The following is a 24127-nucleotide window of genomic DNA, read 5'->3' on the forward strand; positions in this document are numbered from 1 at the left end:
AATACTATTAAAATTCCTGTAAATAACAAAAGTATAAGCCTTTTAAAATGTGAATATATATAAAATCTCATTGGAACACGAAGACATAATTGAAACCATTAACATGAAATAATAAGTAAAGAATAAATAACTTATCTTTTTTTCCTCATCTCAGGCTGGGAATCCCCACTGAAAAGAATGGAGTCTCTGAAGCTCTGCCAGAACTGATTGGCACAGATTGGGAGAGCTGACTGCCCAGCACAATGCTATGAAATCCCACCAAGCCTGGGCTCCTCCATTCCACGTGAGGCCCAGTAACGGGAGTGGAATGGCAGATCTGCCATCCACATTCACTCAGCACATTCCAGACTTGGGTAACTGGGAGAGGCTGATTGCCCGGAGTTCTCTCCAAGACCACTGGCCACAGCCAGTATGGTTTGGTGCAATGACTTCTGTAATAGTAAATGCGTTGCATAAGACTATTAGAGCCTGCTCATTGTCCTCCCTAATGATTGTTGACTTCAGTTTACCATCGGGGAGGATTACAGCATATGATTCCTTGTGGTTTATGCCCAAAGCTGTGTAAGGTAACATCAAATACGTCTCCAGCCTGAGATACAGAAAGTATGTGTGGTCCATGTGCTGATATAAACAGATAACTGGGCCATTACCCACTTTCACAGAAGAATCAAGATGACTACATCCTCAATGAGTAATATCTCTGTAGAAAGCAAGACTAACTATCCCTCCTTTCTTCTTACAGTTCTCAAATCCTCCATCATCAAAGTACTGGAAGAGTTACCATTAATCAGAAACTGAATTGGACCAGGCATGTAAATATTCTGGTTACAAGAGCAGGTCAGAGGCTGGGTAAGCTGTGACTAATCTCTAAACTCCACAAACCCCTTCCTCTCACCGCTTGGCTGGTGAAGTCAGTTCCAACCACGTGGAGCTTGAAATCTTCCAGAACAAAGCAATCTGCTTGATTGGCACTCAATCCATCCCTCTCTATATTTACTTCCTCCATCACTGATGCGCCATGGCTGCAGTGTGCACCATCTGCCATCTGCAAAATGCGCGGCGGCAACTCACGCAGGCTTCTTTGACAGCACCTCCCGAACCTGCAACTTTTCCTCCAAGACCCGCAATATCCTGACTTAGAAAATATCTTGCTGTACCTTCATGTGCACGGTCAAAATCATGGAACTCCCTACTTAATGGCATTGTGGGAGTACCTTCATCACAAGGACTGCAGCAGTTCAAGGAGGGGGCACCTCCAGCTTCTCAAGGGCACTTTATGTTGGCCTTTAATACTGGCCTTGCTGGTGATTTCAAAACCTGCGAGAAATTAGCTTTACCAGCTACCCTTGACATTGTTCATGAGTTATCTTGCATCTGGAGTGCAGTTTCTGTTGTTTATTGCTGTCCTGTCCTTTTGCACCAGGGCTTTGTCTAATGCTTCAGTGCTTCAAATTTACCAAACAGCACACACCTGGCACAAGAAATAAACTTCACCTGCCTTTTTCATGTCAGAGAGCTTCACAAGTATATTTTATAATGTTAGTTGTTCATTTAAAAAAGTTGCTTTAGATTTTATTCCTTGTTAACTTTGTTCTAGTTGCCAATGATTCTTATTTTCAAATATGTTCATTGAATACTTTGTACTAACTACCATGCTATACTTAAAATCACTTCTTGATACAGACTAATTATTTAGTTTTTTAATTTTTTTCCTACTTTCATAGCCTGAATAGTTTTCTGCATTATATGCAAGATTACAAGGGAGATTTATGTTTTTATGTTTTAAATTAAATGTTTTAAAATGAATGTTAGTATTTTTTTGTTTACTTTCATTTCAATAGTTTGTAAATGTCTCTGAATGTTACAAACTCTTAAAAATTGTTCAACTCAGTGGGAGTTTTGTCTCCTGCCAAAGCCCATATGGGGCTTTCTGATAGAAAGGCCTCTACACTTCTTCTCCAGACCACCACAGTCGAGTGGCTGCACAGACTTCGTTGCCAGAATCAAGGGTGATGAAGGCCAGTGAGATCAGCCTCCGCATCTGGCTGTGAGAAGTATGGGTACTGATTCCAGGCACAGGGCCAGGTCCAGCAAGACCAGGCCTGTTGTTTCTTCTCTCATCACTGCTACCTCTTTAAATCTATGTCCTCTGGTTCTCCATTTGCTACCATATTTGTTTATAATAGTTAGATTCCTAGTAAGTTAATGATAAAAAAGATAAAAGCTTTTATTTTAGTCTGAAAAGCTTAAGACTAAAATAATACAGTTTAATTACCAGAAACTTTCCCCTGAGTCATTCCTCCTGGGGACTTGGCCTGATTTACAATGTGGTGTTTCTTAAACTGCCACAAAAGATTACTTGTTTTTTTTCCTTTTAAAACTAACTGAACTTTTACCATGATTTTGCATGATTTGCACTGAGAAATCTAACAGTTGTTTTGAAACTTTACCTCACAGATTAGATAATTTAGATAGATGATAATCCTTTCTAGACTTAACGAATGAAGTGTAGGCATCATGTGATATTGTAGTATGTTTAGGATTGAATACATTGCAGCACATGAAAGATGAACACATCAGTGAACTATTTTTAGAAGGGTTTGTTTTCTCCTAGAACCGGTGGGTTAGAAGCTAAGAAAACATTTTGTCAATTGGTTTTAAAATGGTTTTAAAGGAACGTCCCTTTAGAAATGAGATGAGGAATTTCTTCAGCCAGAGGGTAGTGAATCTGTTGAATTTGTTGCCAAAAAGGGCTGTGGAGGCCAACTCACTGGGTGTACTTAAGGCAGAGATGGATAGGGTCTTGATTGGTAAAGGGGTTAAGGTTTGCAAGGAGAAGGTAGGAGGATGGGGTTAAAAAACATCAGCCAAAATTGAATGGCGGAGCAGACTCGACGGGCTGAATGGCCTAATTCCACTCCTATATCTTATAGTCTTAAGGATTCACACGTGAGAATAATGCACTATTTATTTCATTACTCACACATAATGGATACAGTACTACATTGAATAATGCTTTCAAAGTCACTATCTTGTGTGTTCAAAATACATTTGAGAACACTATATGGAAAGTTCTTCAGGAACTGGGTTTCCACATGTTTTCCCATCTAATGGGTATTATAGATATTGGAAACTTGGCCTGGAATGCAAGTGCATGTCATATATCAGTACACCATCTGCGCAAATATTTTTGGATATTCTGTAGGATCTGTGAGAAAAATGGGTTTATTGTTGATCATATATTACAAAGCCACATGGAATTAAAGCTACAAATTAATAGAATAATGAATAATATGTCATTATATTAATATACAGTTATTACCAGATTTTGTCCTGTAATCTGCTTTCTTATATTTAATTCTATTGCACTGCAATTTAATTTGCATGCATCTATTTAAGCTGATCTGAATGTGTGGCTGTCCATGAGTTGAGAGAATCAGGAGCTCCACACTTGAGTTCAGGGACATAGTTCAGCCAAACTAGAGCTGACAAGAGAAAGCCTGCAGCTCTCTTCTGACTGACAGATTCAGTCAGCAAAAGACAAAGCCCAAAGCTGTATCCAGAACTGACTCTGCCTCACAGGATCTGACAGCAAACACAAAGAGCATGTATGGTATCCCTGACGAGCAGCAGTGCACAAAGTGCTTATGTGATACAGGTTTGTGCCTGTGTCAAACAATAGACATGCCTTTTGTACAATGAACTATGTTGGGCCACATTAACACACAAGGTAGAATATAATTTTACCAGTTTTGAGCAACAACAAGAATTGCAGTCATTGTAGCTTTTGCTTTTTATTTGGCTTTTTTTAAACTTTGTATAGACATTACATTTTTGGCAAACGATTTAGGGTGAGCATTCTGTAAGCTGTCTTCAATCCTCAGAAATCTCACTAGCAGTCAAAGGCTAGCATTCTGCAGTCAGTACAGGTGTAAGTTTATGAGGAGGTTTGCTCCTTCTGACTGAATTGTGATGCAAGGGAACAGTGGGCCCCGGCCTCTTGTTTAGATTGCTATTAAAATATAATTGGTGAAATATATATTTGGGCATTAAAGCTCAAATGTAAGTGAGTGATTTTAGTTAGGGCAGCTATTTTTTCAGAAACTTATGATTGTGTTCAAATTTCAGTGTGAAATAACTGACAGCAGAGGTGTATACTTTAATTCAAATTAATATTATTTGTCACTCATATTTCTCTTATTTGCACATGCTCACGAAAACAACAAATGCCCGTCAATATATATTCTTAAATCATTTGTATATTTATGATTGTATTGTTATTTTTTCAGACCAATTTTCTAATTTATCAAAACTGCTCAATATAAATGCTTTGTACTGAGGTTGATGTCAAAGAATTACTGTTTTGCAAGTGCTTAACAGACAATGAAATGAGTATATATTAAGTTGTTCATGAAAATTCATAGATTTAAGTTCTTGCATTTCTGTACAGTGAAATGTTAATCCTGAAAGTTGTAAATTCTCATTAACAGTGGGAGTGCAATAATTTGATAGATTTATAACTGTAACAGGACAACTTTTGTGCTTACATTGGAATTTTTAACGTGTGGCAGTTACAGTTTAACTCTTAGCTTTAACTGAGTAGACAAAGTCGATATATTCAAGAGTGTGATGAGAATTCATGTAATTACCAATTATGATAACTTAGCAATGACGTTACTGGGCTAGTAATCCAGAAGCTTGGACTAATGATGTAGAGATGAAAATTCAAATCTAATCAACTCAGCCTTGGAATTAAAAATTTAGTGTTCAATGGAGAGAATGAAGCTACCATGTTGTTCTCAAGACCCCCTAGTTCACAATTATCCATTCGGTAAGGAAACCTCTCATAGTTACCAGGTCTGTCCAATTTGTAGCCCAGATAACAGCAAGCTGTTTGATTCTAATCTGCCCTCCGCAACAGCCTAGAAAGTCACTTGGTTCAAGGGCTTTTCAGTGATGTCCAAATCCCATGAATGAAAAAAAATTCTTAAACTGCCACTGTGATTTAGTAATTAGCTAGATGGGGGGGGGGGGGGGTGGAATGAATGGACAGTTGAACTTATTTACATGCTACTCTGATAAAGATAGGTATGCAATATACTGCCCAGAAATATGAAAAGGAATCATAGTTGATGCCAGGTGTGTAAACTTTGCTATTTCAGGTGTTTGGCACAATGGGAAGAATTTATTATAATAATTCCTCTTATTAAGATGTATATTGTTCAATATTATTCAGGTATTTTGACAACTTCTGAATTTTATCACCTAATCTATCAATATGATTGCAAGCACTTTGAATTTCCTTAAAAAATGATAAAAATTATTTCTCAAAGGACCTGTTGAGGTTGGAGTCATAGAGTTATTCAGCATATAAGCAGGCCTTTCAGCCCAACTTGTCCATGGCAACCTAATCTCATTTGCTTGTGTTTGGCCCATATCCCTTCAAACCTTTTCTATCCATGTACCAGTCCAAATCTCTCTTAAATGTTGCAATTGTACCCACCTCTACAGCTTCTTCTGACAGCTTATTTCATCTGTCCACCACCCTCTGTGTAAAAAGGTTGTCCCTCAGATCCCTTTTAAATCTTTCACCTCTCACCTTAAACCTATTCCATCTTGTTTTAGACTCCCCTACCCTGGGAAAAAGATTCTGACTATTCACTTTATCCATACCCCTCATGATTTTATATACATTTATAAGGTTGCCCTTCAAGTTCCTACACTCCAGGGAAAGAGGTCCCAGCCTATCCAGCTTTTCTTTATAACTCAAGCCTGCAGACCTGGTAGCATCCTTGTGAATCTTTTCTGCACCCTTTCCAGTTTGCAAATGAATATTAGCATAATATTACCAAAGTGCAATAATTATTGCAGTAGTCCATATGCAAAATGCACAAACTGACTGACAATGTGAAACTTCACAGTTGCAAACTGCCACAAACAGTTGAAGAAGTGTTGGCTTGAAGGTGGGAAGCAGAATGTTTATGTCAGACATTGGGCAGATCAGATAAGACATGGTAACTTGTTGCTTTGTCTTCACTCATAGATTTAGAAACCAGGCTTGTAATTTCTTTGATATTGTTGCAGGAAGATATCTAAGGCACAAAAGATCTTCCAAAGTTTAACATAAAACAGAAAATGCTGGAAATGCTCAGGAAGGATAAGTCCAAATGAGTTAATGTGGCAATTAGAATCATATTGTGCTTCTTTGACTGTGTTATGTGTTGCTAGCAGCAGGGATGAGTGGCAAGCCCAGCAGGCAAGACTATATTCATGGAAGGAGACAAGATCTTGATGAATGGACTGGGGCTAAGGTGGGGCTGGGGGGCTGTAAGGAGCATTAATAGGATAAGAGGTTGGGGGCCTGGTCTTCAAATAATGAGGAACGTTAAATGGCCTGGCTTCTGGTGGTCAGAAATGAGAAGGGGGGAAATGGAGAGTTTGGTGTTTCAGAGTGGAGAGCGGACATGGCTGCTGCTGTGAAAGAGAGATTGCTGCCATATCGGGGTGGTGTAGGTAGAAGTATCAAAGGCAAGTATGAGAGTTACCTGATGGTGTGTTACTAAAACATGGTTGTGTTTGGAGTCCTCAGTGATGGTTGCTGTTGGAGTAATTTACTCTGAAATGTTCCAAAAAGGGCGATGTATAGAGAAGAACATCACCCTGTACAGGAATGGTGGAAAATTTTGTCAGGCTTCAAAGGATGAATCACCGCACAGTATCCAGTCACATTTCCAGAGCGATGCAAAATGACACAAAATGGTCATTAATGTGTCTCCAAGGAACGTCAAGCTGTTTTCTTGTTGGTCATATATTCAAATGCTCCCGCGGATATTTTTTCGCTGCTCAGTATCAAACAATGCTCCTGCTTGTGAGTTCTCACTTATTAGAGAGTAGATGACATAAAAATATTTGGTAAAGTCGCATTTCCCAAGGGTGGAAGAGAACCGTTGTTATTTATAATTATCTCTCTAAATTGACACAAGCTGTTTTGTCTTTACCTAGTTGTTAGATAGTGGAAAATAAACACATTATCAGGCTGATTTAGGCTTTAAATTGCAAGTAGGAAGTTGACTGTGATGCAAAATCAATAACTTGGCTTTTATTTCATTATGGAACTTTATATTTTGAACCTCCTTGGTATGAAAATAACAACAGGCATAGCAGTTTATTAAGATCAGCTCTTGGCAATGCTAAAACTAGAACACAAAACATTGGGTTAAATCTACTCTCCAGTAATTGAGAACCATTTGGTATTAAGCTGAGAAAAACTATCTGCAGGAGCATTGAATCTAACACCAAGAAGAAAATGTCTTGACTTTCCTTGGCTTAGTAATTCAATCACATAAAACTGTTCTTTCTGAAACTTATGTGATATTTCATTCAAGTATAGAAAGTAGTACAGAGCAGGATTAACACTGAGCATTAAATATCAAAGTTAGAAGGAAAGAAAGGAGACTTTGACACTAATCTTGAAAGGAGTTTCTAAGAGTTGATTTTATGCAACAAGAAACTGTAAAAAAGGTAATTGTAGCTAATTACTAACAAATTGTGAGATTGGATAAAAAGCAGGGTGAAGTCAGTAAAAAAGCAAATATGGTTCTGCCTTTACAAAGTGATCAATAAATAAAATGGATTCTTGAATAAATGGCGAAGACAAAAATCCCTGGAATCATTTAGAGTATTCCTGCATTTATGAGTTAAGGTGGACCATACAATGTTTCTACTTTGAGTGTCAATATTCCAATAACGTGGAACCTGCATAAATCTGCCTTCACTGGAGTTGAATAATTTCTACCTGCAGCATTGAAAGAGGAATAAAATTCTCTATGGAGCTGGGAGCAACCATTTGCAGCATTGTCTGCAAATTGGATTTTAATGACCTCTTGGTTCAAACTTTGGAAGCTTTTGTAAGACAAAACCAAATGTTACAGCCTTTCTATTAGGACCCTGAAAAACAATCATAAATAATTTGCTTTCTTTGTTGCAGCAAGGTAAACAATATTATGCGGTTTTATCAACTATGCAAATCTAGCAAATTGGCTGTCCGTAAGGCATTGAGCATCTGCCTTTGAAATGATGTTTTGAATTCAAAGCGGTGATATGTAACCTTCCACCATGCAGAAAATATGTTTGCAGAGAGAGACACGGCTGAGAGACTTCTTGTCAACATGGTAATTTGAAATGACCAGCCACATTTTGTGGTCAGCATAAGCATATAGGCCTGATTTTAAAATTGACAAAGACCTGAACCTTAATAGCACCTCTGTAGCGAGTTCAGAGAAATCTTTTTTTGGTTTTTGAATCAACTATCCTTTTGACTCTGCTGAATGAATCAAGCACTGATCTTTGGCAGTTTCACACTGTTATTTGTATTGTTATGTACTCTATTTAACCTACTAAAATATGCTTTACTGTGTATCCTTTTAACTGATACCTCCATTTTCAGATCCAGGGTGAAACTACTGCGAACCATATTTTTGTTCCATGATATGTTACTTCAGATTATTCATAATTCTTTATTTCAACTTGCTGTTAAGAACAATTATATATATTTTTGTTTCTTGCAGTCTACTCATATTAGGTGAGAAATTAGATTGATTAGGGCTCATATTTTATGCATAATTCATGCAAAAATTAGTTTATCTGAAAGTAGATGATGTCCTTGGTGAAATGAAATTGCGCCCATTGTGTAATTGAGTCTGGTATGCCCTGCACCTTTCACATTAGCGTACCTAATGATGTTGCTTTTCGCTCCGTCTGCTGATGTGGAACATCTCTTTGTTCCTGGAGAAATGTGTGCTGCTCTTGGGCACCACCCCTGTGCCCAGTGAGAGGAGCAACCTGCTTATGAATGGCAGTGATCTGCTCACACGTGGCATTTCTCCATTCAGTGAGAATGTAAAGCTGCTCCTGGTCACATTGCTATTCTCGTAGAGTGTAAGCAGTTCCTGTGTGGCAGAGACCAAAGCACTGTTTGGATCAACATGAGATTACATAGGTGTAGAATGAAAGCCTGTGACCTCCATCTCTGCTTCTGCACCAACAAGAGTGTGAGATGGGAGGGTAGCCAATCCTCACAGAGTGGAGGTGATAGTCTCTTAGCTCTACGTAACCTCCTGCAAGGGCAGTGAAATGGACTCATCCACATTCTGTGTTATCTCCTGAATTTGACCTGACGTTGTACTCACCATCTCACTGTTCATCTGTATCAGGCTTGTCACGGCAGTATTCCAATCGCGGTCTAATGGGCAGGCTGCGTTGCTCGCATGCTAGATACCAGACTTCTGATCTTCATTATCAGGGATGACCAGGTGGACAGAAGAAACGATTCAAGGATGTGCTTAAAAAAGTGTAACATTCTCATTGACACATGAGAATCCCTGGCCTGTGAATGCTCAAAATGGAGGAGTGTATTCAGCATGCCGTTGAGAGCCTCAAATCTGTTTGTTGAGAGCATGCAGAAGCCCAGCATAAATGGCTGAAAGAATGCACCACCTCCTGAATGACTCACCCACCCATCCTGTCAAACTTCTGCCCCACCTGTGCCAGAGTCTGCAGATTCCAAGTCAGCCTCATCAACCACCTCGGAATCCAAGGAATGTAGTGGATGCAAGTCATCTTCAATCCCGAGAGAATGGTGAAGAAAAGAAAGGTATGTGGGTTTATGGCATGCCTTTAATCCTTCACTCTGCTGGTGAAGTTTATGAAAGGCTCATTTCATTCTTTGTTGTTATTTGTGTTTTACCACAATGTCCTTTGAGTGAGTTATTTGCATTTTACAATGCTTTAATCTTTGATCAACTATGTACTTATAATAACTAATAGTTATACGATATGTCTGGTCTATGGTTCGATTAGCTTTTGCAATGAATTCTTTCTAGTATCAGCATTATTTTAACTGCTACAATTGTGACATGAAAAGACAACTCTTAAAGGAGAGTGACTCTTTTGATTGAGCGTGCTATCAGCATTTCACCATCAACATTCAAAAGCACACTAAAATCTTGCAGAGTGAATGCTGCCAGAATCGGTTATTACAGGAAATCAGAATTTGCAAGAAGTTGAAAGCATTTTACGAGACAGGAAACTGAAGAGCATGTGACACATCTGATTCTACCAACCTACCCTGGGTAATCTGTCAGTTACACTATATAACTGAAATGTTAACCTTTGGATATTATCTATAGAAATGGATAAAACACACTTCTTAAAGGGCAGAACCTTCAGAGAAAAACTACATCAAAGACTTTTACTCCAGAATTCCAGAAGAACTCTATCATTTTTATTGTAAAGTCATGACCAACCTGCACAATGACTTGATTTTGATAGCACATTGAGTGGTTATTGTAAAGGCAGCACCTCTCCTGCTATAACATAAATAGTACAGTTCCTTTATGAGCAGAATATTACTGCACTTGTAAAGTTCCCAGAAGTTACTGTCAGATTTACTTTTTTGTAATCGTGGGCTCAAATAGCCTCACTGCTGCTGAATCTGAACCTGTTCGTGGTGAGCCATATCCTATAATAGTACAAAGAAGATTTTGATGAATGCTCAGTCGGCAAGCACTCTGTCGATATTAAATCCATAAACTTTCATACACTGAATGTAACAGTTTAAGTTATGCACCAATAAAACATACATTCCCCTCCACATTAGTTTAAAAATTATGACAAAAGGTACTGACTTCATCATGAACACTCAGTACAATATAAAAAAAACATGTCTCCATTGGTACTTTGTCAACAGATACAGTAACGGGACCAATAGCAGGTAGGAGGTTGATGTATCTTTATAATGAATACATAGTATTCACAGCAGAAAACATAAGGGGCTGTATTTTTACTGTATTTGTAAATGAGGTTTCAATGCCTTGGAAAGCCATAATAACGTTCAAATAATATTTCTGGTGCTGAAAATTAACTTTTACATCTGTGAAATGCCATTCCCTCAGATTCTGAATTTTTATGATTTCAGTCTGGAAAAAAGAAAAGCAAATAATAAAAGTTAACTTCTTTTCCATTTCTTTTACCCCTCTTTCCCTCTCAATATAATTTTTTGTTTCCTATCATTATTTTGCTTTCTCTGCACAACCTCTCCATAATGAGAACAGCTCTTGCCACCAGCTGCCCAGTGAGCTGCTACAGAGGAGGAGGCAAAGGAAAAAGAAGTGTGACTCCAACCTAGTCATCTCCTTTCTACCCATTCTATCTATGAATAACTTATCCAATTATGATACCAGTAAACATAACCCCAACTCCACATTCAACAACTGTCCCCTATTTCTTTGCCATTGACCATTACAGCAAAAGTAAAAACCAACACAAAATAAACATTCAAAAACAAATCGATAAATCAATGCATGGTAAAATAGATGGATACCTTAACCAAACATCCTCAAAATATCCCGTAGTGTCAGACTTCCATTTATAGGCCCTGATGTTTCTATGTAGAGCATTCCCAGTGGGTGCAACATCACTTTTCTTCTTGGCAAGTCTCTTGGGATTGAAGATGATTTACTTCCACTCAAGTTCTGTGTTTCTGAGATGGCTGGTGAGGCCATTGTGAAATTCATGACTCTGCCAAGATGGGGCAGGGAGTGTTTGGCAGAGTGACTGGGTTGGTTGTACAGGAGGTAGTGTGATTCATTTCCACTGTGATTGGGCTTCTGTATGCTCCAGACAGGGAGATTTGCAGTTCTCAGTGCCTTCCAGAGTGCTTATTTTGTCCATTTTTAGAGGTCATGGGCCAGGGATTCCCAGGAGTCAGTGAGGATGTTCCACTTTTTCATGGAAGCTTTGAGAACATTCTTGAAGCATTTCATGTGTCTTCCTGTTAATGTCTTGCTGAGACATTTTCAAGTAAAGTGCTCATCTTGGGAGCATAGTATCAGGCATGTGAGCAATTTCGCTTATCCTTAAGAATTGTGTAAGAAGAGCTAAGACGCTTGACATATTGGGCTGGGAGAGGTCACTGATGTTGGATCTCTTATCTCACCAGCAGATCTGGAGGATTTTGGAGAGACCGCATTGACGGTACCTTTCCAGTGCCTTAAAATGCTGCTTGTACGTGGTCCGTATCTCAGAAGCAGGTAGGAATTGGTGTTGGAATTGATTTGTTGTTGTTACTTGTACCGAGGTCCAATGAAAAACTTGTCTTGCATACTGTTCATGCAGATCAATTCATTACACAGTGCATTGAGGTAGTGCAGGGTAAAAGAATACAGAATAAAGTGTTACAGCGACAGAGAAAGTGCAGTGCAGGTAGGCAATAACGTGCAAGGTCATAACGAGATAGATTGTGAGGTCAAGAGCCCATCTTATCATACTAGGGAACCATTCAATAGTCTTATTACAGCGGGATAGAAGCTGTCCTTGAGCCTGGTGGTACATGGTACGTATGTATCTTCTGCCTGATGGGAGAGGGGAGAAGAGAAGGAAGGGATATAGGTGGGTAGGGATCACAACTGCCAAGTGATTTGTGCTGGGTTTGAAATCTAGTTCTTTTCCTCAGACATGGTGGTGCAATGGGGGCAGTGGTGAATTTCAGCCAAGATGTCTGCCATCGCTGATACGTTGCTCCAAAGATAGGAAAATGATCCACATTTTCCACAGTCTCACTATGGAGCTCAATTGGCAGATGGTGGCATTGTGCAGTAGAGGCAAAGTGGAACAGGGCCTTTGTTTTACAGAAGTTAGGTGTATAGCCCATTCTCTCATATACTTCACTGAACACATTAATGATAACTTGGAACTTGGGCTCCAAAGGTTTGCATACACAATCTATGTCTGCATACAGCAACTCAATGACTGATGTAGGGGCAGACCTTTGGTTCCGGAGTGGAGGTGATGTAGTTTGAAGAGAAACAAAGGACTGCAGATGCTGGAATCGAGATGAAAAACACGATGATGCTGGAGGAACTCAGCAGGCCAGGCAGCATCCGTGGAGAAAAGCAGACAGTCAAAGGTTCAGGTCAGGGCCCTTCTTCAGGACTGAAGATAGGAAAAGGGGAAGTCCAATATATAGGAGGAAAAAGCAGAGCAGTGATAGGTGGACAAAAGAGGGGAGGTGGGGTGGGCACAAGGTGGTGATAGGTAGATGCAGGTAAGAGATAGTGACAGGCAGGTGTGGGGGAGGTGGGGAGAGCAGATCCACCTGGGGATGGGTCAAAGGTAAGGAGAGAAAGGAAAAAAAGGGGTAGATAAAAGAGAGAGAGACTAGGAAAGGGAAGAAGGGAAGAAGCATGTGGGGGGGGGGTGGTTTGTGGGAAAAGGGAGTGGGGATTACTTAAGGTGGGAGAATTCAATGTTCATGCCATTAGGCTGCAAGGTTCCAAGATGGAAAATGAGGTGCTGTTCCTCTAGTTTGCGCTTGGAATTCTCCTGGCAGTGGAGGAGGCCGAGGACTGACATATCAGTGATAGTGTGGGAGGGGCAGTTGAAGTGACTGGCAATGGGGAGATGCAGATCACGGTTACGGACAGAGTGCAGGTGTCTGTGAAATGGTCGCCTAGTCCACGTTTGGTCTCACCAATGTAGAGGAGGCCACACTTGGAGCACCGAATGCAGTAGATGATATTAAGGGAGGTGCAGGTGAATCTCTGTCTCACCTGAAAGGACTGTGTGGGTCCCTGGATGGAGGTGATGTAGGGGCAGGTGTTGCACCCATGGCGGCGGCAGTGGAAAACAGTAATTTGAACATTTTCCCATTTGCCCCGTAGTTTAGCTTCACCTGTGGGAAGCTCATTGGATGAAAGGTACAAAATTGTAATGGGAATGATCATGAAAAGAGTTGGACGGCAGTATGCAATGGTTTGGTTTTTGTGAAGAATGATAGCTTGCAGGCCAACAGGTAGCTGAGATGGAATGGAAACAAATTTCTGGAGGCAGCCGAGCCCTCTCAGTTGACAGGCAAAGGGTTCTGTATCATCTACAAAGGCCAGGTATAATACTTGGTGTTGCTCCATGCATTTCTCGTGGCATGTTTGTGTGTGAATATCATGTTCCTTTTACCTCTGGATGAATAGAATCCGCACTGCAAAACGGAGCTGTATAGAGAATGCAAAACGATGAACTTCAAGAGTGATGGGGGTAAGCATCTGATCAAATTCACTGATTAGTTTTTTGAAAACATTTTACTACAGTGTGCAAGTAAGCATTGACACACACTTTCAAATATCTCAGCCACTCTCTTCAGTTGGTTCTTAAAGAGGAATTATGAATGTATATATCTCTTTAGTTACCATACTTTTAAAATTGGATTTTCTCAATACTTTTGACATTTTAATTAAAAGCACCTTTTTGAATAATTTTGGGGACAAAATCTTTATTTAAATGTTCTAAGGAATCTATTTTTGCCCATTAACTCAGCAATGATAGAATGAAAACATTTACAATATTTATAAACTGAACCAAAAATAAATGATAGAATGCGGAATATGGAAGAATGAATTGGAACTGGTTTATTATTGTCACATGTACTGTGGTGCATGTGACAACAGTGCAGTGGCGTGCTCCTCTTGCATGATGTCTGAAGGTCATCCAGCTGCAGCACCTTACAGAACTGGAGCTGGATGACCTTCAGATCTTTCAGGAGACTGAGGGATTGATAGACAGGAGTTATAGGGAAGCAGTCACACTTAAGTTGCAGGAGGCAGGTAGTTGGGTGACCGTCAGGAGACAGAAAGGGAATAGGCAGTCATTGCTGGGTATCCCTGTGGCCATTCCACTCAATAACAAGTATATCATTTTAGATACTGTTAGGAGGGACAACCTACCAGGGGACATCCACAGTGGTCAGGCCTCGGACACTGAGTCTGGCTCTTTGGCTCAGAAGAGAAGGGGGGAGAAGAAGCAAGCAGTAGTGATAGGGGATTCATTGGTTAGGGGAGCAGACAGGAGGTTCTGTGGACAAGAATGAGAGTCTTGGATAGTATGTTGCCTCCCAGGTGCCAGGGTCAGAAATGTCTTGGTTCCAGTCCATTGCATTCTTAAGGGGGAGGGTGAGCAGCCAGAGGTCGTGGTACATGTTGGTACCAAAGACATAGGCAGGAAAAGTGACGAGGTTCGGCAAGGTGTATTCACTGAGTTAGGTGCTAAGTTAGAAGACAGGACCTCCAGGGTGGTGATCTCGGCATTGCTACCCGTGTCACGTGCTAGTGAGGCAAGAAATAGGAATATAGTACAGTTTATTATGTGGCTAAGTAGATGGTGCAGGAGGGAGGGCTTCAGATTTTTAGATCATTGAGTTCTCTTCCAGGGCAGATAGGATCTGTACAAATGGGACGGTTTGCACCCGAACTGGAGGGGGACCAGTATCCTTGCGGGAAGGTTTGCTAATGCTGCTCGGGGGGTGGGGGGGGGGGGTTTAATCCAGAATTGCAGGGGGTTGGGAACCAGAGTGGCAGGACAGCAAGTGGAGGGGCTGTGGGGAAAGTAGATGTCAAGACTACAAGCAAAGATGGAAACCGAAAGGTTGAGCATAGTAGGACTAATGTTCTGAGTTGTGTCTATTTCAATGCAAGGAGCATTGTAGGTAAGGCAGATGAATTTAGAGTGTGGATCTGTTAGTGGAATTATGATGCTGTAGCCATTAGCGAGATTTGGTTGCAGGAGGGGCAGGACTGGCAGCTCAATGTTCCAGGGTTTTAGACATGATAGAGGGGGAGGTGTTGTATTACTCCAGGGAAAATATCACGACAGTGCTCAGGGAGGACATACTGGAGGGCTTGACTACCGAGGTAATTTGGGTGAGGAATAAAAAAGGGATGACCACGATAATGGGACTGTATTATAGACCTCCCAATAGACAGTGGGATTTAAAAGAGCAAATTTGTAGAGAGAAAGCAGACAGTTGTAGGAAATATAAAGTTGTGAGAGTAGGTGATTTTAACTTTCCACATATTGACTGGGACTCCCATACTGTAAAAGGACTGGATGGGATCAAGTTTGTCAAATGTGTTCAGGAAAGTTTCCTTAATCAACATGTAGAGGTCCCAACTAGAGAGAATGCGATACTGGATCTCCTCTTAGGGAATGAGACAGGACAGGTGACAGACGTGAGTGTAGGGGAACACTTTGGATCTAGTGATCATAATTCCATTAGTTTCAAGATAATTATGGAAAAGGATAGGACTGGTCTGAGGGTTAAGATTCTAAACTGGAGGAAGGCCAATTTTGACGGTATCAGAAGGGATCTGGCAGGCGTGGATTGGGATAGGTTGTTTTCCGGCAAAGAGGTGCTTGGTAAGTGGGAGGCCTTCAAGAGTGAAATATTGAGAGTACAGAGTCTGTATGTTCCTGTTAGGATAAAAGGCAAGGCCAATGGGTTTAGGGAACCTTGGTTATCAAGGGATATTGAGGCCCTGGTAAAGAAAAAGGAGTTGCATATCAGGTTATAGGCAGTTAGGATCAAATGAGGCGCTTGAGGAGTATAAGAAATGCAAGAGAACACAAGAGAGAAATCAGGAGGCTAAAAGAGGACATGAGGTTGCTCTGGCAGACAAGGTGAAAGAGAATCCAAAGGGTTTCCATGGCTATATTAAGAGCAAAAGGATAGCAAGGGACAAAATTGGTCCTCTTGAAGATCCACGTGGTCATCTATGCGTGGAGCCGAAAGAGATGGGGGAGATTTTAAATGAATTTTTTGCATCTGTGTTTATTCAGGAGGTGGACACAGAGTCTCACAGGACTGAGGAAAAAGAGTAGTGAGGTCATGGACTGTATCCCGATTATGGAAGAGGAGGTGCTTGCTGTCTTGAGGCAAATTTGGGTGGATAAATCCCCAGGGCCTGACGAGATGTCCTCTCAGACCTTGTGGGAGGCTAGTGCAGAAATTGCAGGGGCCCTGGCAGAGATACTTAAAGTGTCCTTAGCCACGGGTGAGGTGCCGAGGGATTGGAGGATAGCTAATATTGTTCCGTTGTTTAAGAAAGGCTCTAAGATTGCCAGGAAATTATCGGCCAGTGAGCCTGATGTCAGTCGTGGGTAAATTATTGGAAAGTATTCTGAGGGACAGGGTATATATAAGTATTTGGATAGACAGGGCCTGATTAAGGATAGTCAATATGGCTTTGTGCGTGGCAGGTCATGTCTAACCAATCTAATAGAGTTTATCGAGGAGGTTACGAGGAAGATTGATGAAGGGAAGGCGGTGGATGTTGTCTATGTGGACTTTCGCAAGGCCTTTGACAAAGTTCTGTATGGGAGGCTGCTCCAGAAGGTTAAGTCACTTGGCATTAAGGATGAAGTAGTCAATCAGATTCAATGTTGGCTTAGTGGGAGAAACCAGAGAATGGTAGTAGATGGTTGTCTCCCTGACTGGAGGCCTGTGACTAGTGGTGTGCCACAGGGATTGGTGCTGGGTCCGTTGTTGTTTATTATCTATATTAATGATTTAGATGATAATGTGGTAAACTGGATCAGCAAATTTGTGGATGACACCAAGATTGGGGGCATAGTGGACAGCGAGGAAGGCTATCACAGCTTGCAAAGTGATCTGGACCAGCTGGAAAAATGGGCTGAAAAATGGCAGATGGAATGTAATGCAGATGAGTGTGAGGTGTTGCACTTTGGGTGGACAAACCTGGGTAAGACTGACACAGTGAATGGTAGGGCACTGAGATGTGCGGTAGAACAAAGGGACCTGGGAATACAGATCCATAATTCCATAGGATTGTAAAGAGAGCTTTTGGCACAGTGGCCTTCATAAATCAGGGCATTGAGTACAGGAGTTGGGATGTTGTGTTGAAGTTGTATGAGATGATGTTGAGGCCAAATTTAGAGTATTGTGTGCAGTTCTGGTCACCTATCTGCAGGAAAGATATCAATAAACTTGAAAGAGTGCAGAGAAAATTTACACAGATGTTGTCGGGACTTGAGGACCTGAGTTACAGGGATAGGTTGAATAGGTTAGGACCTTATTCCCTGGAGCGCAGGAGAATGAGGGGAGATCTTATAGAAGCATACAAAATTGTGAGGGGTATAGATAGGGTGAATGCATGCAGGCTTTTTCCCCTCAGGTTGGGTGAGACTAGAACTAGAGGTCATAGGTGTAGGATGAATGGTGAAATATTTAAGGGGAATCTGAGGGGGAACTACTTCAGAGGGTGGTGTGAGTGTGGAATGAGCTGCCAGCAGAAGTGGTGGATGCGGGTTCAATTGTAACATTTAAGAGAAGTTTGGATAGGTACATGAATGAGAGAGGTATGGAGGGCTATGGTCCAGGTGCAGGTAAATGGGACTAGGCAGAGAACCAGGCCGGCATGGACTAGATGGGCCGAAGGGACTGTTTCTGTGCTGTAGTGCTCTATGACCCTTTGACTGTATGTACTGAGGTACAGTGAAAAACTTGTCTCGCATTCTGTTCATACAGATCAATTCATTACACAGTGTATTGAGGTAGTACAAGGTAAACCAATAACAGAATGCAGAATAAAGTGTAACAGCTACAGAGAAAGTTCAGTGCAGATAGACATTAAGGTGCAAGGTCATAACAAGGTAGATTGTGAGGTCAAGAGTTCATCTTATTGTACTAGGGAATCATTCAATGATCTTATAACAGCGGGATAGAAGCTGTCCTTGAACCTAGTGGTACGTGCTTTCAAACCTTTGTATCTTTTGCCCAATGAGGGAGGGGAGAAGAGAGAATATCCGGGGTGGGTGGGGTCTTTGATTATGTTGGCTGCTTTACCAAGGCAGCGAGAAGTATAGACAGAGTCCATGGAGGGGAGGCTGGTTTCCTTGATGTGCTGAACTGTGTCCACAACTCTCTTGCAGCTGTGGGCAGAGCTGTTGCCATACCAAGCCGTGATGTATTTTATGGTGCATCGATAAAAGTTGGCAAGTTGGCTTGTTGGCCTCCACCAGAGTAGCAATTGATTTGAGCTTGGAGTTGGATTACAGAATATATTTTACATAGACCAAGAACCTATGTTGCACCTGTGCCAACGTGCAGCAAATATAGTTAATTTGAAAATGAATGTGTTGACAAATATGAGCATGATTGCTTTTCCTCTTTAGTTCCAGGTCATGCATATGTTGCATTTGCAGTTCCCCATTACTGCCGTGGGATGGCTAAATTTATTACATCAGCTGTTAGCGTTAGCAGTAAAGCCTACTTTCCCACTCTTCAAATTTGCTTATGTCTAGCTGCTGATTCAGTGATTCAATTGCTGTTCATTATATAAACAGGGAGAGTAATTTTATAAAGGCTGGCATCAATCTCCCAAAGGAGCCCCTACAAAGGCACTTCCAATAAAATATGAATATTTATTATTACTCAATGTTTTCATCATGTGAGTTGTTTGTCACTTCAAGAGGATAGATTGTTAGAGCTCAAATACTCAATGCTCGTTAAAGGTTGTTGATGGCCACTGCTCTGAGTTTGTGAAACATTGAGAGAACCACAACAATTGTGGGCTCTAAGACTGATAACATGACAGGATAATCACTTTGTTGTGAACAATTAGCGATCATTAAACAAGTTGTTGTAATAACTCAGTCTTTTCTCAGTCAACAATGAGCCAGTAAGCTTCCGCACAATGGATAGCAGGATTAATGTCTTGTGATTATTGGAGGCCTGTGATTATTGGAGTGTAAATACTAGGACTAAATTAGCTATGATCTAGCTGCATGGATTCAGATATCTTGTGCCATCCTCCTAGAAAAGCATGAAGTTACTGCTTTTCACTCAATTGAGTTAATGCGAATTGAAGGCAGTTGAAACAGATGAGATAGAAGGTCCGAAATATTTTTCCAATTAAGGGTCTGGGGCTCTCTGTGACACTAAATCCAGTAGTTTTCTTTAGAATCCATCCTTTGGCTAGAAATATTTTCTGCTGGACCTTAAGTATATGGTTTGGATTGTCGATGAAGCTTTTTCTTATCTACAAATTTCACAAAAAATATGGTGAATAGCTCAGCAGTTGATGAGAGGTAACGTTATTGGGTCTGAAGTTGAGAATATTACTCCCTGTTCCCCTCCAGCCAATGAAGTAAGTCAGCGAATTATTCAGTTTGGAGGTAATACCTTAGCTGAAATTTTGTGAAGTGATGATGAGCATGTCTGCCCACACCAATGACCAGTGTCTTCAGGTCATTTTGGTTATCTTTACTTCCCCCTTGTACTTGATGTGAGAGCAGGAGCAGGGTGAACAGGACCTTGAACCTGCTGTCCTATTCAATCAGATCATACTTGATCTTTGACCTTGATTCCATTTTCCTGGCCCTTCCCCAAATCTCTCGATTCCCTTACTAGCTAAACTGAGCACCCATAGCTCCACAGAGGAGGGAATTGCAAATCTGAGTGAATAAATTTCTCCTCATCTCTGCTCTCAATGGCTAACCCTTGATTGTGAGAACATGACCTCTTGCTCTGCACTCTCCCCCAAAGGAAACCACGTCATCCGCTATCAGTATCAAACTTTCAAGCCCTTGAGGAGTTGAGGGTTGGGGCAGATCAGCGAAGATCACAGTGAACAGTGGGGCAAGCTGGAGGAGCCATGTGGCCTGCTCCTATATTCTTGTGTGCTTTAAGAACTTTATACATCCAGCTCGATGAGGAAGAAAAGGTAAAATTGGCTGAAAACTTTCATTGTGCTCAAGGAATATTTTTTCTGCCTTGGAACTAGATATTCAGCCAATTTTAGCTTAAATTGTAAGCCCGACCTCCATGTTTGAAGCTAGATATGCAGAGCCCACTGCACATTCTTTGATTCTTCTTGTTCAATCTGCTTTTTTCAACAACTCTCTCAGACTTGGCTTCTCAGCTCCTGGAGTCCCCTGAGATCTGCACTAAGCATCCTTCTTTGTTGTCAGAGCTAGCTGCTGCCCCATGCCCCATGTTTCAACTGTCTTTTGTTAAGACAATTCTGCAAATCAATGTCTCAGTTACAACATCAACTTGCATTTACATACTGCATGTGATTCCAAAGATTATGAACAAAGAAGAGAACTGAGTGAGCAGCAAATATTTCTGGGAGAGATGACCTGAAGCTTGACTGAAGAAAGTAGTTTTTTCAAAAGTGTTTTAAAAATTAGGAGAAAGGAAGAGAAAAATTAGTCGGTTTAAGAGATATTTAGGCTAAGATTGCTGACGGTTTTGACAGCCATAATACATTGGAAGTGGAATTAAAAGAATTTATGTAAGGCCAGAATCAAAGGAGCAGTGGGCACATAAATCTGGAAAATGACAATGATAAGACAAGATAAGCCCAGGAGAGGTGTGCAGATAAATACAAAGAACTTCAATGAACTGGGGTTGTGGTATCATTGAGGAAAAGTGTGGCAAGTGAATATTTAAAAAAAATCTTGAACGGGAACACTACAATGTTTATTGTCTTGTTGTCATGGCTTAACTGCCATTCCAATGCTGATTTGCCTTTCTCTACCTCATATCTTCATTCTTTCTTCTTTGACAATAATATCCTGTATGAATGCCCTTCTGCAACTGGGGGTTGTGAGTCAAACTTTGATATTGGAGATCTGCAGAAACATCACACTTCAAGATTCAGTTTCCATATACCTCTTCAATTGCTTGTAAAGGCTGGTCCACATGAAGTCCAACTGAGCACAATCTGCACTCCAATCTATTACAGAAATGGCTGACCTCTGGAGCGTTGCCCTCCTCCACTGGTACCTTACCTTTTCTGTTAGTTACCCACTCCTCCATAACTGTGTCAACTTCCAGTCAAAGTTTCCAATTTTTTTTTATGTTCATTCCTTAGATGCAGATATCAGCAGGAATTATTACCTGTCAGTAATGGCCCTCATCATTGGCGAGACCCCTTCTTGAACAGGTGCAGTCCTTCTGATGAATGTATTCCCATTGTTTTGATAGGAAATAAGTTCCAGGACTTAGACCCAGCAATGATGAAACAAAGACAATGCCACCAGCTTCTAGAACTGTTGCTTCCCTTCAACCATTCAGTTCTTGAACTAACTGGCAAAACTCAAATCACTACAGTTTAGCAACACTATGACCACTTTGTACTAAAATGGACTTGTTTTTTTTTGTTCCAATTGCGTTCTTTCCTGTAAAAACGTGTATAATTTATGTTTAATTTATGCTTTTCTTGTGAACGCTACTTATATGATGCTATGTGCCTGTGATGCTGCTGCATGTAAGTTCTTCACTGGACCTGTACATACATTACTTGTGCATATGACAATAAACTCGACTTTGACTTTGACATTTTCAAGTCAAGAGGGGACCCTGTACAGGGTGAAGTCTCATGTGGCAGTTGCCCTTGTTCTTCTTGATTGTAGAAGTCACAGGTTTGGCAGGTGTTTCAGAATAACTTAGGTGAGTAACTACAGAGTGTTTGTACAAGGTGCACACTGCAACCACAATTTAGTGATGGTGAGGGAATGACGACTGCTTCTCCAATGGTAGGGACAACTATCTCTCCCAACTCGCACAACCACACCAGTTCCCTGGTCAGCCTGATAAATGGAGTATCAATCAAGTGGTCTACCGAGTTTTGGATAATGTTCATCTTCTTGAGTGTGGAGCTGTGATCATCCAGGTTAGTAGAAAGTAATCCATCACACTTTTGACTTGTACCTTGTAGATGGTGGAAAGGCTTTGGGGTATCAGGATGTGTGTCACTTGGTACCTGATAATCAGCCTCTGACCTGCCCTTGTAGCCAGACTATTAATTGGCAAAAAGTTGGTTTTGCTTTTGGTATTAACTGCTGAATTGAAACAGCTCAAAGCAACTCCAGGTGAATGATCTGAAAAAAATGCTGTGGATATGGTTTGTGTTTGATGATTCAATGCCAATCAGATAAAAAGTCTAAATGTAACTTTCAATCTGGTCAAGATTGTTAGCAATTTATTACTTTATTATTTTGAAGGAATGCTTTAATTTACTGTCATTGCAGACTGATGGGGAATATTGCCTTGATGGATTTATAATATCTGACAGCTGTAATGATATGTAGTTAGCCTGCCAAATGTCTAAAATGAATGAGTGGATGTCTTCTTCACAGCTTTGGCTTCATGTAATGTTTATCTTCAACAGATATGGGGAGCATCTATGCTGAGATTCGGAATGGCAGCAAAAACTTATGTACCATATTTTTGAAATGTAATGCAATAACTGGAAGTTCATTTATGCATGAAAAGTAAAAAGACCCCAGAGATTCCACTCATAAATTGGAAGCTGGATTCTATTGGCAGTTCACCAGGCAGCAAGGGTTATTCATAGAGTCAACTTACTCAGCTAGAATGTCTTTTCAAACAGGTTCTCTGCAAATTACAGCAGTTTAAGCTTCTGACAAAATTTATAGAAAGGTTTGCAGGTTAAAATCAAAAATCCAGCAAAATAAAGTATGTATAGTTACATTAGAAATTGTGAATCTAAAATCAACCCTATCTGCTTACAACAGAGTAGTCATTAGGTCTGGTTCACAAAGGAATTACCCAATCACTTTTATGCTGCTTGGGACTTGAGGCAAATTCTTCAGCTATTAAACTATGCACTATCTTTCTTTTATAATACTTTGTGGAGACTAAGAATTATGATGTAGGAACAGGACCTGTTAGTACATCACAGGACTGCACCACAGGATTTACCTCTTGAGGATAAACTTCAAATTACAGGTTTCTATAGTAAATTTGAAGAATTCACTATAATGACCTAATTTTAGAAGAATCTTTAAACAATCACAGATAAACCTAAGTTCTATTGTTTTGATTGATTTCCCACCTTTAAATAAAAGCACATTCAAGCAGCTGAAATTTCTTCAGGAAAGTGTCACTGAATAATACCAAATAAGGTTTGCAAATAGGGTTAAATTATTTAAGCACAGTGGGACAACTGGTGAGATTTACCATCTCTACAGGAGGAATCTTGCAAACTGCTGGGAATTGCAGTTTACTTTAGCACAGACTGGTGAAATTGAAATACCTATGGTGAAAATAATGAGAAGAGAAGCCAGAAATTGTATATTGATTTTCATTCAGACAATAGAATGTAAATGTCATCATAAATGAATTCATTACCCAAATGCAACCTTTCTTCAGGAATTAATTAGATTAACAGTTTAGGAGTCTTTTATGGTTTATACTAATTTCAGCCCATTAAATTCATTTATTCATAATCCAGACTGAAAATACATTGCTTCA

Source organism: Pristis pectinata, chromosome 1, assembly GCF_009764475.1.
Source record: "Pristis pectinata isolate sPriPec2 chromosome 1, sPriPec2.1.pri, whole genome shotgun sequence".
NCBI classification, from domain to species: Eukaryota; Metazoa; Chordata; class Chondrichthyes; order Rhinopristiformes; family Pristidae; genus Pristis; species Pristis pectinata.